Source organism: Bidens hawaiensis, unplaced genomic scaffold (genome assembly GCF_021521415.1).
Source record: "Bidens hawaiensis isolate Kalapana, Puna unplaced genomic scaffold, B.hawaiensis_p1.1 tig00032467_1, whole genome shotgun sequence".
NCBI classification, from domain to species: Eukaryota; Viridiplantae; Streptophyta; class Magnoliopsida; order Asterales; family Asteraceae; genus Bidens; species Bidens hawaiensis.
In genome coordinates this window covers 56,099-69,473 of record NW_027505253.1, presented here as the reverse complement: position 1 = coordinate 69,473, position 13,375 = coordinate 56,099, and the positions used below count along the sequence as shown (strand labels likewise).

The 13,375-nt window shown below is 35.9% G+C and overlaps 1 pseudogene; it reads right to left on the bottom strand.

Moving 5' to 3' along the window:
- Positions 1-5,926: 5,926 nt before the first annotated feature.
- Positions 5,927-10,666, bottom strand: LOC143611889 (receptor kinase-like protein Xa21; annotated as a pseudogene).
- Positions 10,667-13,375: the final 2,709 nt, after the last annotated feature.

Genomic DNA, 13,375 nt, shown 5'->3' with positions numbered 1-13,375 from the left:
CCAGTTTGGCAACAAATTTGATGATCAGTTAGTCTCCATAGTCATCTTAAGGCAACCTAAGCATGTCCATCGAAACATCTGCTAACAAACTCGAAACGGTTTACTCCCCCACAACGCGGGGGTAAAAGTACTGGTTAGTAAAATTATTGAAATTAATAATATTAAAATTAAAACATTACACATTTTGTCATTCTACAATTATTATATTCAAAATAATTTAAAATTAGAAAGAAAGATAATGTACAAGTCCGTATAATCTATCTATATTGTGAATATGTGAATATATTGTGAATACTAATTTTTAACTACTAGTTTTTAGTTGCATAGGTCTTTTTATATATTTCGTTACTAATATTGTAAATATATATTTTTCTGGATTTATATTTAATTTATTATAAGAAAGTTTATAATATATTTTGATCTATTTTGATTCATTTATGTTTGGTTATGTTTGTTTTATGTTCATTTTGGATGAAATATTGAATAAATCTTCTACTTAATGTTTTATATTTGTCCGTTTGTGTTCATCTAAGTGTGTTTATTTATATTCGTTTACGTTTGTTTGTGTTCATTCACGTTTGTTCATTTATGTTTGTTTACCTTTGTTCAGTAATATTTGTTTATGTTCATGAAATGTTCATTTAAATTTTAAATGAACAACAATTAACCCAAGTTTCTATCATAGAGCATTAAGATAAAAAAAAAACTTTATCAATTTAATGTTCATTTTTTTTTCTTTTTGTCTATAGCCCTGAAAAGGATAATCCAAGCCCAAAACCAGCGAGCATCAACCAAGCAGGTCTGCATTTACACTGTCGACAACAGTAATCATATCCCCAGCCCTCGTATTTAGTTTCTAAACGTTTCCTAAACTCTACCCCATGGTGGAATTTAACGGTAAAGTGGTCAAGACAATTTTCTGAATCCGGAACAAACTAAAACTCGTTTCTTTGATGAATGTATAATAATTAGGGTTTAGAGATTAACATATCATAGCGAACATTTGGGTCGAAATCAACATATGAGTCGAAATCAACTTTTATACATAATCAAAGAAACAATTTTTAGTTTTTCTGTACAATTCGGTTTCAAGGAGTTGCCTTGACCACTTTATCGTTGAACTCCACCATGAGGGAGAGTTTAGGAAACGTCTAGAAACTAAATACGGAGGGCATATGATTAATGTTGTCGACAGAGTAATGCAGACCTGTTTGGCTGATGCTCAATGGTGTTGGGCTTGGATTATCCTCTTTAGAGATATAGACAAGAAAAATAAAAAAAAACTGAATTGAACTGGACATTAAATTAACAAAATTTCAAACTTTGGACTGAAGTGGCAAAAATATCAAACCACAGGGACGAAAATGACCATTAACTCAAAATAAAAGGAAGATAGACAAAAATACCCTTAAACTAACGGCAAAGTCGGATGCCGTTAGACAGATAGGATGTAATTGGCTAATCTTTAAAACTTTGAGGACTAAATTGACAAAATTTCAAACGTTGGACTGAAGTGGCGAAAGTAGCAAACCACAGGAACGAAAATGACCATTAACTCTTAATTTATTATAAGAAAGTTTATAATATATTTTGATCTATTTTGATTCATTTATGTTTGGTTATGTTTGTTTTATGTTCATTTTGGATGAAATATTGAATAAATCTTCTACTTAATGTTTTATATTTGTCCGTTTGTGTTCATCTAAGTGTGTTTATTTATATTCGTTTACGTTTGTTTGTGTTCATTCACGTTTGTTCATTTATGTTTGTTTACCTTTGTTCAGTAATATTTGTTTATGTTCATGAAATGTTCATTTAAATTTTAAATGAACAACAATTAACCCAAGTTTCTATCATAGAGCATTAAGATAAAAAAAAAAACTAAATCAGACATGTCTTTCTAAATTAAAGATAGCATAGTATGTTAGTAATTTGCCACCAGTAAAACCGTTAGGCATGGAATTAATGCGAAGCATAGGATCTTTTGATAGGTAACTATAGAGTATAGATAAATAAAAAAGTATTTAAAAAATTCAATTTGTTCCTTTTGTTTCAAAATGAAAGCTGTCGTCCTGTCGAACGCAGTTTGTAGCCCCAATATGCAAATATGATTTTTCTTTTTCATCACTCTCGTTCCTTTTGTTTCTAGTAATTAACACATCAAGCTTACACATAGCACAGGGCCTGCGAGGAAAATAAAGCAAATTATTGGTTGCCTTCAAATCATTTGACTTTTGGAAATAAACTTAATGCAATTCTTGTTAGGCAATTAAATGAACTATAATGGACGAGTTAGGTTTGTTTACGTTTTCATATGAATTAACGAGTAACTTAGACCATCACCTAACCTTCTTTAATACATTTGGCTAAGTCAAAGCCAAGTCGTTTTCAAATAATCAACTAGTAGTTTAACCCCCGCGTTGCGGGGGTGATGGCAGTCGATTAGTGTGAAACAAAAGAAAAAAAGTTGACCCTAAGTGACGCTTCAAAGTTTCTATGTGTTCTGACATCAATATAAGTAAGCTACATAAAATACACCTGTAAAGGTCTCAAAACATGAAAGCATATGAACCAGCTGTTATTATTAATCGACCCGTTAGTGGGCCCATTTCAGGCACGTCTTGATCTAGGACGCCAGTTAGACCGCGTTCTACGAAAGGTAAATGCCAATGAAGACATTAGCAGTGATCTCTAAGCAACGTTTAGCATAAATGCAATAAAACTTATAGTCCTTCCCATAAAACCACCAGTTGCTGTCAATATGAGCCTTTGAACCTGATGAACATAATATGGTGGTTATATCAACTAATTCCTTACATAATCAGATTTGATAAACAATATAACAAATATTAAACTACTACATAACAAAATGCAAATAATATACTTTATGTGAAACAGTTTAGTAGTTTACCTTTATTTATCTATATGAACACCAAATACTTTCTGTAGACTGCAAATAACACGGACACATGAATGATTTCTTTGAAAATGATTAGGACAGTCGACATAAAACAATAGCAATGTTTTACGGTATGCTCCAAGTGATGACCTGCAACCAAATTATTTACCAAATCACAATCTTGTTAATAAAAATAAACAAACTCAAAACTAAAATTTTATTGAAGTTCGTCTTTCAGATTCACATGGCTGCATACGTACAAAAAAAACATCAACCGACAACACACAAAGTAGAGACAAACCAAATCATATATCACTAAATCAACCAACAAGACATAAAGAAGAGTCAAAACCAAATCAAATGTACACTAAACTTTGCGAAATCTTGACTCTAAAACGAACATCCAACACAAACTTAAAAACTTGACGCGGGGTATTAAGCGAGGCTCAGATCCACTACACAGCTGCAACATAGGTTTCCGCACCAGAAACCAGAACATCATCACAACCATAAACCATAGAGAGCAATGCAACGAACATCGCAATCGGGCACCCATCATAGACCCTGCCACCTCCACCAAAAGTCAATTGGGAAATCAAGTGTCGCCTAGTGTTCCTCCACCAAGAGTCATTGGGAAATCGAGTTTCGCCTAGTGTTCCTGGATTCAAATAGCAGGAAAAGTCTACAATCAGACCACTTCCATCAAGAGACAACCATCACATCCCCCATAGTCTTATAGACAATTTGGAGTCTTTATCAAAAACACTTACCACATCATGGAGATTTATATAATTACATTTTCGTCAGGGCTCAAATTAATCATATTAAGATTTCATAATTGAGAACCTTCTTGTAAAAGAATCATACCTGCAAGTGATGATAGAAGAGAACATGCAAAAAAAAAAATTACTACCGACCACAACCAAAATCAACGAAACAGGGACCATCATAGCCATCTCCGACCACCATCAAACACTGGCGACGTAACCATCGCCACCGTCCGCCAACACCACCACCACCACCACCACCAGAAGTTCGGAAATCGAACCCGGCAATAGTGATGATGAGTGAAGACGTGAGGTGGTTAGTGAAAGGCGATGGAAAAATATGAAGATGAGAGTGGGAAGTAAAAGGTGAATCCAACAATCTAACAACACCTAGGGTTTCAGCCAACGCTAAAGACACAGAGACAGTCGGAAAGCCGCTCAACAACAAAGCGACAGCAGAGGCCGAAGGTGGAGACTGGTGTTGTTTGTAACCGGTGGCAGAGAGAGACCATGGCGGTGGTGGAGGATGGTGTTAGTGTTGTGTTGATGGCGGTGGATTCAAAAGAGATGATGACTTACAACAATTGAAGCAAAGTGTACAACTATAATGCACAAAAAGAGCACCACCCACCCTTGAAATTGTAATCTATATAATCTAAGACTAATGGTAAAGTCACACCTATGGGCGTTATGCGACACGTGACGTACGTCATAAAAGGGTTTATGCGAAGAATGGTGTAGTGGTATAAAGTCGAAAATTTTTCACAAATGGTGTTTATGAAAAAGTTAGCTAAATAAATGGTATAGTTTTAAGTAGGGGTGAGCAATAACCGAATCGGTAACCGAAACCGAACCGAAAACCAACGAAACCGAACCGATATGACCGAAAACCGAATTAACCGAAATTAACTGAAATCTTCATTTTTTAATATTTTCAAGCATTTTTTCCTCTGTTTCATGTATTATATATATATTAATAGTTTAACGCTATTATTTTCATCTATTTATATCTCCATTTCATGTTCTAATATCTCAATTTTATATATTTATACATTCATTTCATGCAGTTATGCATTCATTTCATGTATTTAAACATTTATTTCATGTAGTTTTAAGCAAAATTTTAGCCCAAATTTAATACCGGTTATTAACCGAAATTAACCGAACCGAACCGATAACCGATCGGTTAGGTTGGGTTAATGCTAATAACCGAACCGAACCGTGCACACCCCTAGTTTTAAGGGGGTTTACAAAAATAGTGTAACCATGGTTTGAAACCACAGTTTGGCTATTTTCTTTATATACGTGTCAAATGTGTTTCAAAAAATAGTACTTTTGATTAAAATAGGGCAAGCCGTGGTTTGAAACCACGGATTGCATCAAAAAGTAAAACCTAATACCACTTCCAAGTGTGTGGTGGTTATGCTAGTTAAGCCGTAGTTTGAAACCACGGTTTGACTATTTTCTTTTATTAATTAAATGCCGATAAGTATATATGTTCACTTTTTTTAATCAACCATTGAATTCGAACTAAAGTTTGGTTTTTTTCTTCATTCTCCACTTAAATTTAGCATGTTCACATGTGATACTTTATGAACAATCGAACCTTGGTTCGAAACCACGGGTTGATTTATGCTTATCAGCATTTAAAAAATAAAAGAAAAAGGTTAAACCGTGATTTCAAACCACGGTTTAACACGAAAAACCACCACACAATTGAAAGTGGTATTAGGTTTCACTTTTTGATGCAATCCATGGATTCAAACCACGGCTTGCTTTATTTTAATCAAATGTATTATTTTCTAAAATACCTATCTGACATGTTCATAAAGAAAAAAGTCAAACTGTGGTTTCAAACCACGGTTACACCATTTTTGTAACAAGCCACAAAACCATACCATTTTTTAATCAAATTTTACATAAACACCAGTTGTGAAAATTTTTCTTATAAAGTCTCATAATCATTACACAAATATTACCTTTTTTATTTTTTTCTAACTTTTTAATATAAATATGAAGGAAAAATCATGATTGGGTAAGCTCTCCTCTCACCCGGCGCCTTCACCAAAACACCCAAAGCCCAAAAATCCCTCATAGCTTCCCGGGGGCGGTGTTCCGGGCGCTATGGGCTTTTTCTCCCCTCCCAAAGCGCCTATTACACATAGTCTAAAGTCAATGTTAGGTATCTCAATCGCCCTTTATCATTTTCTAACACTCATTTTTACACAGTTTAAGCAAATAAGAGACATAGTTTTAAGCCGGTTGTCACACAAAAGAACAAAGCTCTCAGTACTTACGAACTAGAAATCATTAAACTATTTGAGTCTCTTCTCATGACTATAACATGAAGTCAAACTAACATAAATAAGACTAGTTGTATATTGCCATTTATACTCAAATAAAAGGAAGTAAAAATAAGGCACCTCAAGCGTTTCAAAGTGTATCCAAAGTACTCTGCAACTCGTAGACAACATTTTTTATATTCATCCGTTGTGCGGGGGAATCCAGTGAGCATAATACTCCAATCTTCAAAAGTGAAGTCACACAATGCTCTATTTTCGTTGTGTTTGGGGTCTTACTATTCATATCAATTTCATCTTCTTGATCACAATTTAGAACGCCACAATCACTTTCATCATCTTGATGATAATTTAAAAGGTCACCATCAATAACATCAGTTACATGGTCATCTTGCAAGGCCATGGTCGCAAATTTATGGAGGTTGAGACCATCGTTGAAGATGTCGTCTATCGGCCTTTTCCCTGTCATCCCCTCCAACAATAATATTCCAAAACTGTAGACATCCCCGCTACTTGTCATCCCACTCCCGAGACCATACTCTACAAAGTGTATGCATTTATTAGAAAAAAAAGGTGTAAGAAAAAAACGAGCATTTGTGTATGCATGAATATTTACCTGGAGCTGCATACCCAATGGTTCCTTTAATAGCTACAGAGTTGTTTTTGTTTGAATCATGATTTCCAAGAAATCGTGCCAAACCAAAGTCTCCAACATGAGCCGCCATATCACTATCAAGTAAAATGTTGCTAGGCTTTAAGTCACCGTGAACAATGGTAGTTACACAATGATTATGAAGATAATCAAGTGCACACGCGACATCTATGAGAATATGTATTCTTGCAATAATGTCAAGTATAGATTATCTTGCACTTGAGTGTAGACGTGCACAAAAAAACCGGTTCCGGAACCTAACTGGCTGCTTCATCTGGGAGAAAATAATCATAGATATGCCGGTCATTAGAAGGAAGAACCACCATAAAAAGATTCCTCGTGTATCATCTGTTCCAGTTCCAACCCGATTGGTACAATACCCGGTTTGGGTATTTTTGTACCCGAAAATCGTACCCGGTTCTATTTGTATGTCAGTATCAGTTCCAACCCGGTTCCTACCCGGTTCTTAATTGGAACCGGTTCGGTTCGTACCTGGAAAAACCGGTTCCGACGGGTTTTTTTTGAAGGGTCAAACAAAAGTCAAACTAGCCGTTGGAACCGGTTCCAACGGTAATATAGCCGTTGGAACCGGTTTTTTAGACACCAATTAGCCGTTGGAACCGGTTCCAACGGTAATATAGCCGTTGGAACCGGTTTTTGAGACAATAGATCCGTTGGAACCGGTTCTAACGGTAATATTCATGATGAGGAGGCGGATGACGGGGTTTCTTCCGATAACGAAGACGAGGGTGAAGACGAGAATGAAGACGAAGAAGAGTTGTAATTATTTGTTTTGGTAAAATTATTTGTAACTTGTTCAACTAATATTTAGTTTTGATTTGTTTTATTATAATTACTTTTGTTACCCATGATTAATTTTTGTTACTTTTTTAATGACGAACATTTTATTTATTTAAAAAATAACTGTTACAAACATTATTAAAACCTAAACGATACTAAACATAACAACTAAAACATAAAAAACAAAGTCCGTCGTTTTAATCCGGGAATACTTATTTTTGGGTTGTTGAGCCGGACGACTCTCCCACTTCCGTTTTTTTAGCTTCCAAACTTCTTTTCTCTCGACAATACTTATTCGTATGTTTTCGTAATGTCGAGTTGGACTCTGCTTTAAGAAACTTCGAGCAATATTTGCAACGTGCCAACTCATGTGAGTCGGTCATGAGACACAAATCGTAATGAACCCAAACATCGGGGCATCTTGTTGTTTCGATCACCATAACAACGTCATCATTAGTTGCTATTTGTTGTTGGTTTAAGGTTAATTGTGGTTTGGAGTGTGTTTTATAGTTTTGAAAGTGGTTTAACAAGTACACAAACAAACCTTGCTATTTATAGTAAGAAAATAACCTATTTGTAGTTAAAAAACCGGTTCCAACGGTCAAAAACGGCTATATAGCCGTTGGAACCGGTTCCTAACGGCTATAATATTTAAATTTCAAAAAAAACCGGTGGAACCGGTTTTTACGTAAAAACCGGTTCCGGTTCCAACCCTACCCGGTTCCTAAAAGTTTGCATTTCTGGGCATCGGTTCGGGTCGAGAACCGAACCGGTTCCTGACTGGAACCGGTGTCATTTTCTACCCGGTTTGAAAAAAACCGGTTCGGGTTTTCAAGGTGAACCCGATTTGTGCACGTCTACTTGAGTGCAACCAGTCATGTAAACTCCCATTAGGCATGAACTCGTAAACCAAAGCTTTGAAATCATTGCCTTTGAAGTCAATACTTGAACATGAAGTTATTATCTTCAATAAATTTCGGTGTCGGATACTCCGCCATACTTTACACTCTGCAAGAAAGCTTCTATCAGCTCCTCGAATTTGGAGATGTACAACTTTGACAGCAGCATATCCACCATGAAGGATTCCTTTATAGACAGAGCTGAATCCCCCTTCTCCAATCAAATTTTCTTCAGAGAACCCATTGGTAGCCTCAAGAAGTTGACTATATGTTATGTTCGAGAGTGGTTCGCTCGTCGATGATTGAGACTGTCGGACCTTGGGTTTCTTCTTGGACCAAACGTATACAAATAATAATACAGAGAAAAGTATGAATCCAATTAAAACAGCTAGCACGATTAATAAAGGAAACCTTTTTTTGCGTTTCTTCATCACCTTGCATTTTGGTAACCCGAGTTCAGCTAAGCCACCACAAAGCCTACTATTACCTGAAACCGAGAAGGCGTTTGCTTTGGAAAACACTCCTGCAACTGGTACTTCACCCTCAAAATCATTAAAAGATAAGTCCAGATATTGTAAAGAAAAATGTTCCAAGAATCGAGGAATTTGGCCGGATAAATTATTATAAGAAAGATCTAGTCTTTCCATTCCTCTCATGGAACTTAATGATGGTGGTATGATTCCTTGAAATAAGTTTCCTTTGAGTGATAAAAATAAAAGGCTAGTGCAACCATCAAGGCTACCAGGAATGTTACCTGATAAATTATTATGCGATAAATCTAGATAAGTTAACATCTTAAGGTCTCCAACCTCTATTGGAAGTGAACCAAACAGGTTGTTGTGAGAAAGATTTAGTATGATGGATAGAGATGAAAGTTGAAGAATCTCTTTAGGTATTCTATCACTGAGTTTATTGTCACTGAGGAACAACCCTAGTAGTTTTTGACAACTTCCTAGGCTTAATGGAACACGCCCTTCCAATCTATTAGAGTTTAAAGCAAGTTTATTCAAGGATGATAAGTTTCCTATTGCATCTGGAATCAAACCTTCAAATTGGTTTCCATACATAGTAACAACTCCTAGATTTTGAAGCTTACCAATAGCAGAGGGGATTTTTCCGGTGAATCGATTACCACCTAAATGCAAATTGGTCAAGCCAACTAGATTACCTATACTTGAGGGGAGGTTTCCATATAACTGATTTTCACCAAAAGATAGATAATATAGTTGATAGGAAAGATTACCGACTGATCCGGGGAGCACCGCTCGAAAATTGTTGTAAGGAATATCCAATATTTGTAACTTGCTACAGTTTTTCAAAGAATCGAGAAACTTCATTTCATCAGCTTCACCGCTTCCCAAAAAATTTCCACCTAAGGTTATTTGATATAAATTTGTAAGTTTTGCAAAGTCGACTGCCAACTCCCCATTAAATTTATTGTCAGCCATTTCAAGGAGTCCTAATTTTGAACAATTAGATATGGAGAGTGGTAGAAGTCCAGTGAGTTTGTTACCGCTTAACTGAAGGCTAACGAGATTTGGAAGCGTTGTAACTATGGTTGAGGGAAGGCCACCGGCAAGTTGATTATCAGGCAATGAGAGATCCGTTAAGAGCGAAAGGTTATAAATGGAATCAGGTATGGTTCCATTTAAGTTGCATACACCCAAGTAAAGTACTTTTAAACGTTTCCAATTGCCTAAGTTGTCTGGAATGTTCCCACCCCATGGGATTCTCGAGGCTGAGAACGATTCGACTAATGTAAGATTGCCCAAGAAAGACGGGATTCCACCAGTTAAGTTATTTCGATGAATAACGATTAAAACAAGTTTTGAGAGGAAACCAATCTCCTTGGGTATGCTTCCAACTAACCTGTTTTCAGAAATGACAAGCGTGTCAAGGTTATAACAACCAGACAAGTTAGTTGGAATAACTCCCTCAAATTTGTTACGGTCAAGGTTGAGCAAGCTCATCCTAGATAAACGACCGAGTTCCTGAGGGATGGTTCCTTGAAAGCTGTTGTTGAATATTACAAGTGCACGAAGGAAGCTAAGATTCCCCACATGAGGAGACAAATAGCCTGCTAGACCTTGGGAATACAGTCTCAAACGAGTCACTCGCTTGTGCTTCTTCCCACATAAAACACCATTCCACTCACAGAAATGAAAAGAAGTGTTCCATGAGTCTAGAGCTCCGTACGGATCATGGGTGATCATTGACTTGAATGACAACAACGCCAAATGATCAGTCTCATTTCCTCCATAGGAAGCAGAGGTGGGAGTTGTAATTAGAAATATAACAAGGCTAAAAAGACGAAAAGCGAGATGAGAGGAAGATGGAAAGAAATTTGGCTTGTGTCGTTTCATTTTTGGAACTACACGAAAATAATAGGACAGACAGTGGTTTTATATATTCATAATTGTAAGGTAAATGAAAGTAATGGAACGAATGCCATCCACAAATTGAGTTGAGGACATATGCGTGCCAGGTCTATATAGCAATAAATGTCTATAAAGGTTAGAGATGGTCTAAATATTATCTATATACCGAACGAGTATATATATATATATAATAGAGTCATAAATTATTGAATCCATTAAAGCTTTTGGAAGATCTTAAATACAAAGACATTGCCTTGCAAGGATCTTAACCTAGTTACTTTGCTGATTAAATATGTACTAAAAAAAGTTTAAAATGCAAGTAAAAATATATAGTATACTGATTTAATCAGCCATTAATTAAAATAAAACTTACGTGAACACAAAATAAACACATCATTTCTGTAGACACCCAAATGGCCAAATCATATTATATAAAACATCAAGATCATAAAACTAAGAATTATAAACTAGTAAGAACATTGAACACGTATAAGACAAGTTTCTTTAAAAATGAAAGGAAATTTGACGCCTGAACATGATAGAGAAGTGTTTTCGACCAAAAAAATATATTTAAAAAAAATACATATAAATTACTTACATTAAGATTGACGTTGACGTTTAATATAATTGTGTCGTAATCATGAAAGACTTCATGATCTTGAAAGAATTTGATCTCAAATATAACCCGAGCAATAAGAGAGAATGGAGAAAATGCTAGATTTTTAAAATATGGATGCAATTCTAATGATCCCAAACATATTATGAAATTACGGGAAAAAAATATATATAATTTTCATGAATGTGATGTAACAATAAATATAACGATATAATGGATTGAAAAAAGAAATCAATGATTTTCAAATATATTAAAAGCTTGATGTGGAAATATTAAATGATATGATATAATTAGTTGGTTGATGGTTTTATTCGTGCGTGGACCAACAATGGACGGCAGGTGGGGTTGTGGTGTTGGTGATGTGACGAAGGGGATTATATTAAACTTTTTAACAAATGTTAGGCCAAGTGCAGTTCTCTGTTAAAACTTACTAACGCCGGTTAAAACAACACTAGAGTAACCTACTTTCATGAATAAAGTTTACGAATCTTGGCTAACATTCTGGCATGTGTCGCGGCGTTAGACGCTTCTGTAAATGGCATTTACGGAACAACCATAAACAAAAAAAATCTAACCTTTTACCCACAAACCGAAACCATCATCAAATGCAAAAAGTCCCCATTTACAAAATATTGCAAAAAGTCTCTATTTAAAAAATATTCCAAATTTCAATCGATTCGTATTCTCATTCCAATCAAAAGCCCTAAAACATCAATTTGAAATTTGGAAAAATTCTTAACGTCGTTAAATTGTTATTGACGGAGGTCCAACAAAAACAAATAGTGTGAAAGTTGGGATCACTGACAGCTATTTTCAAAATTGGGATTATTATCGGGCAAATGCATTAAGTTGGAATTATTAAAATCCAATTTTCCTATAAAAATTAATTCGTATTCAATTTTGGTTTCTGGTTATTGATTGAAAGTTACAACTGAAATTTGATATTATTTTTTGTAAATTTTGATTTTGTGTCTCGTTTCTTTGTTTTTCATGGTGTGAGGATATTGCCGAATGGACGCGTAATTGGTTTTGGAATGTGCGTAAGCGGCAATAAACACGCATAGCAATTGTCACGCGAAACCAACGCCTGAATACTTGTAACCAGCATCAATATGTGCATAACCAAAATTAAACACGTGTAGCGACATCGCGTGTCATCCGCGCTGGTTACTAGCACAGAGCTTGTCACATGCCAGGTGCTAAGTTAAGCGCGTACCAGGGCCGGTTACGTGCATTGCGTGGCGCCGCATGCGCGTTTCCCAGTCTGATACACATGATGCTCTGCCCGTGTCACCGGCATTTTAACACGAGTGACCAACGCCGCACGCATACCTGGCGTCTTAATGTGCAACCAATATTAAACAATGGTAACCAACTTCGTGCACCTAACCAACATGGATTATTCGTGGCGCTGGACGCACATTTGTTAGCCTTCGTACGCGTAACCAACTCTGCACGCATGGGCGGCACTAGAATGCACGTAACAAGCACTTAAGCACATGTAGCCTACGCTGCACGCGTAGCTAGCTTGTGCCGAAAACTATGAAACTATAGGCAACGGTGAAATGTATAATAATTTCAAACAAACAATTTTTTAAACCCATTTGTTTTGACCATAAACCCATTCCAACCCAACCCTATTTTAACCCGAAACCCGTTTTAACTCGATCCTCTTTGACCCAAACCAAATTAACCTTTTTTTTTAATCGGTCCATTTCAACCCTAACTCGTTCTGACCCGTGACTCGAACCTGCCTAGCCTGACATGTTTGTCAGTCCTGCCTTTCGACTAGATATAAGTGGAGCCAGTTTTGTATTGGTTACTTGAATGAGCCTAGGCGTGCAAACGAACCGAAGAATTTTATGTGTCTTTGTAATTTTTGTTTTAAATTTATAGTTTTAAAGTATTAATATGTTAAAAAAAATACAGAATTTCATGTTAAACTAGTTGTGTTCATGTCAACTAGCGAAAACTTGTGTCGTGTTCGGTTTACTGTGTCTTACATTATTTTTGAAATCATTTTGTGTTCGAGTTCTTGGTAAATTTGTTGGTTCGGGGCAGTT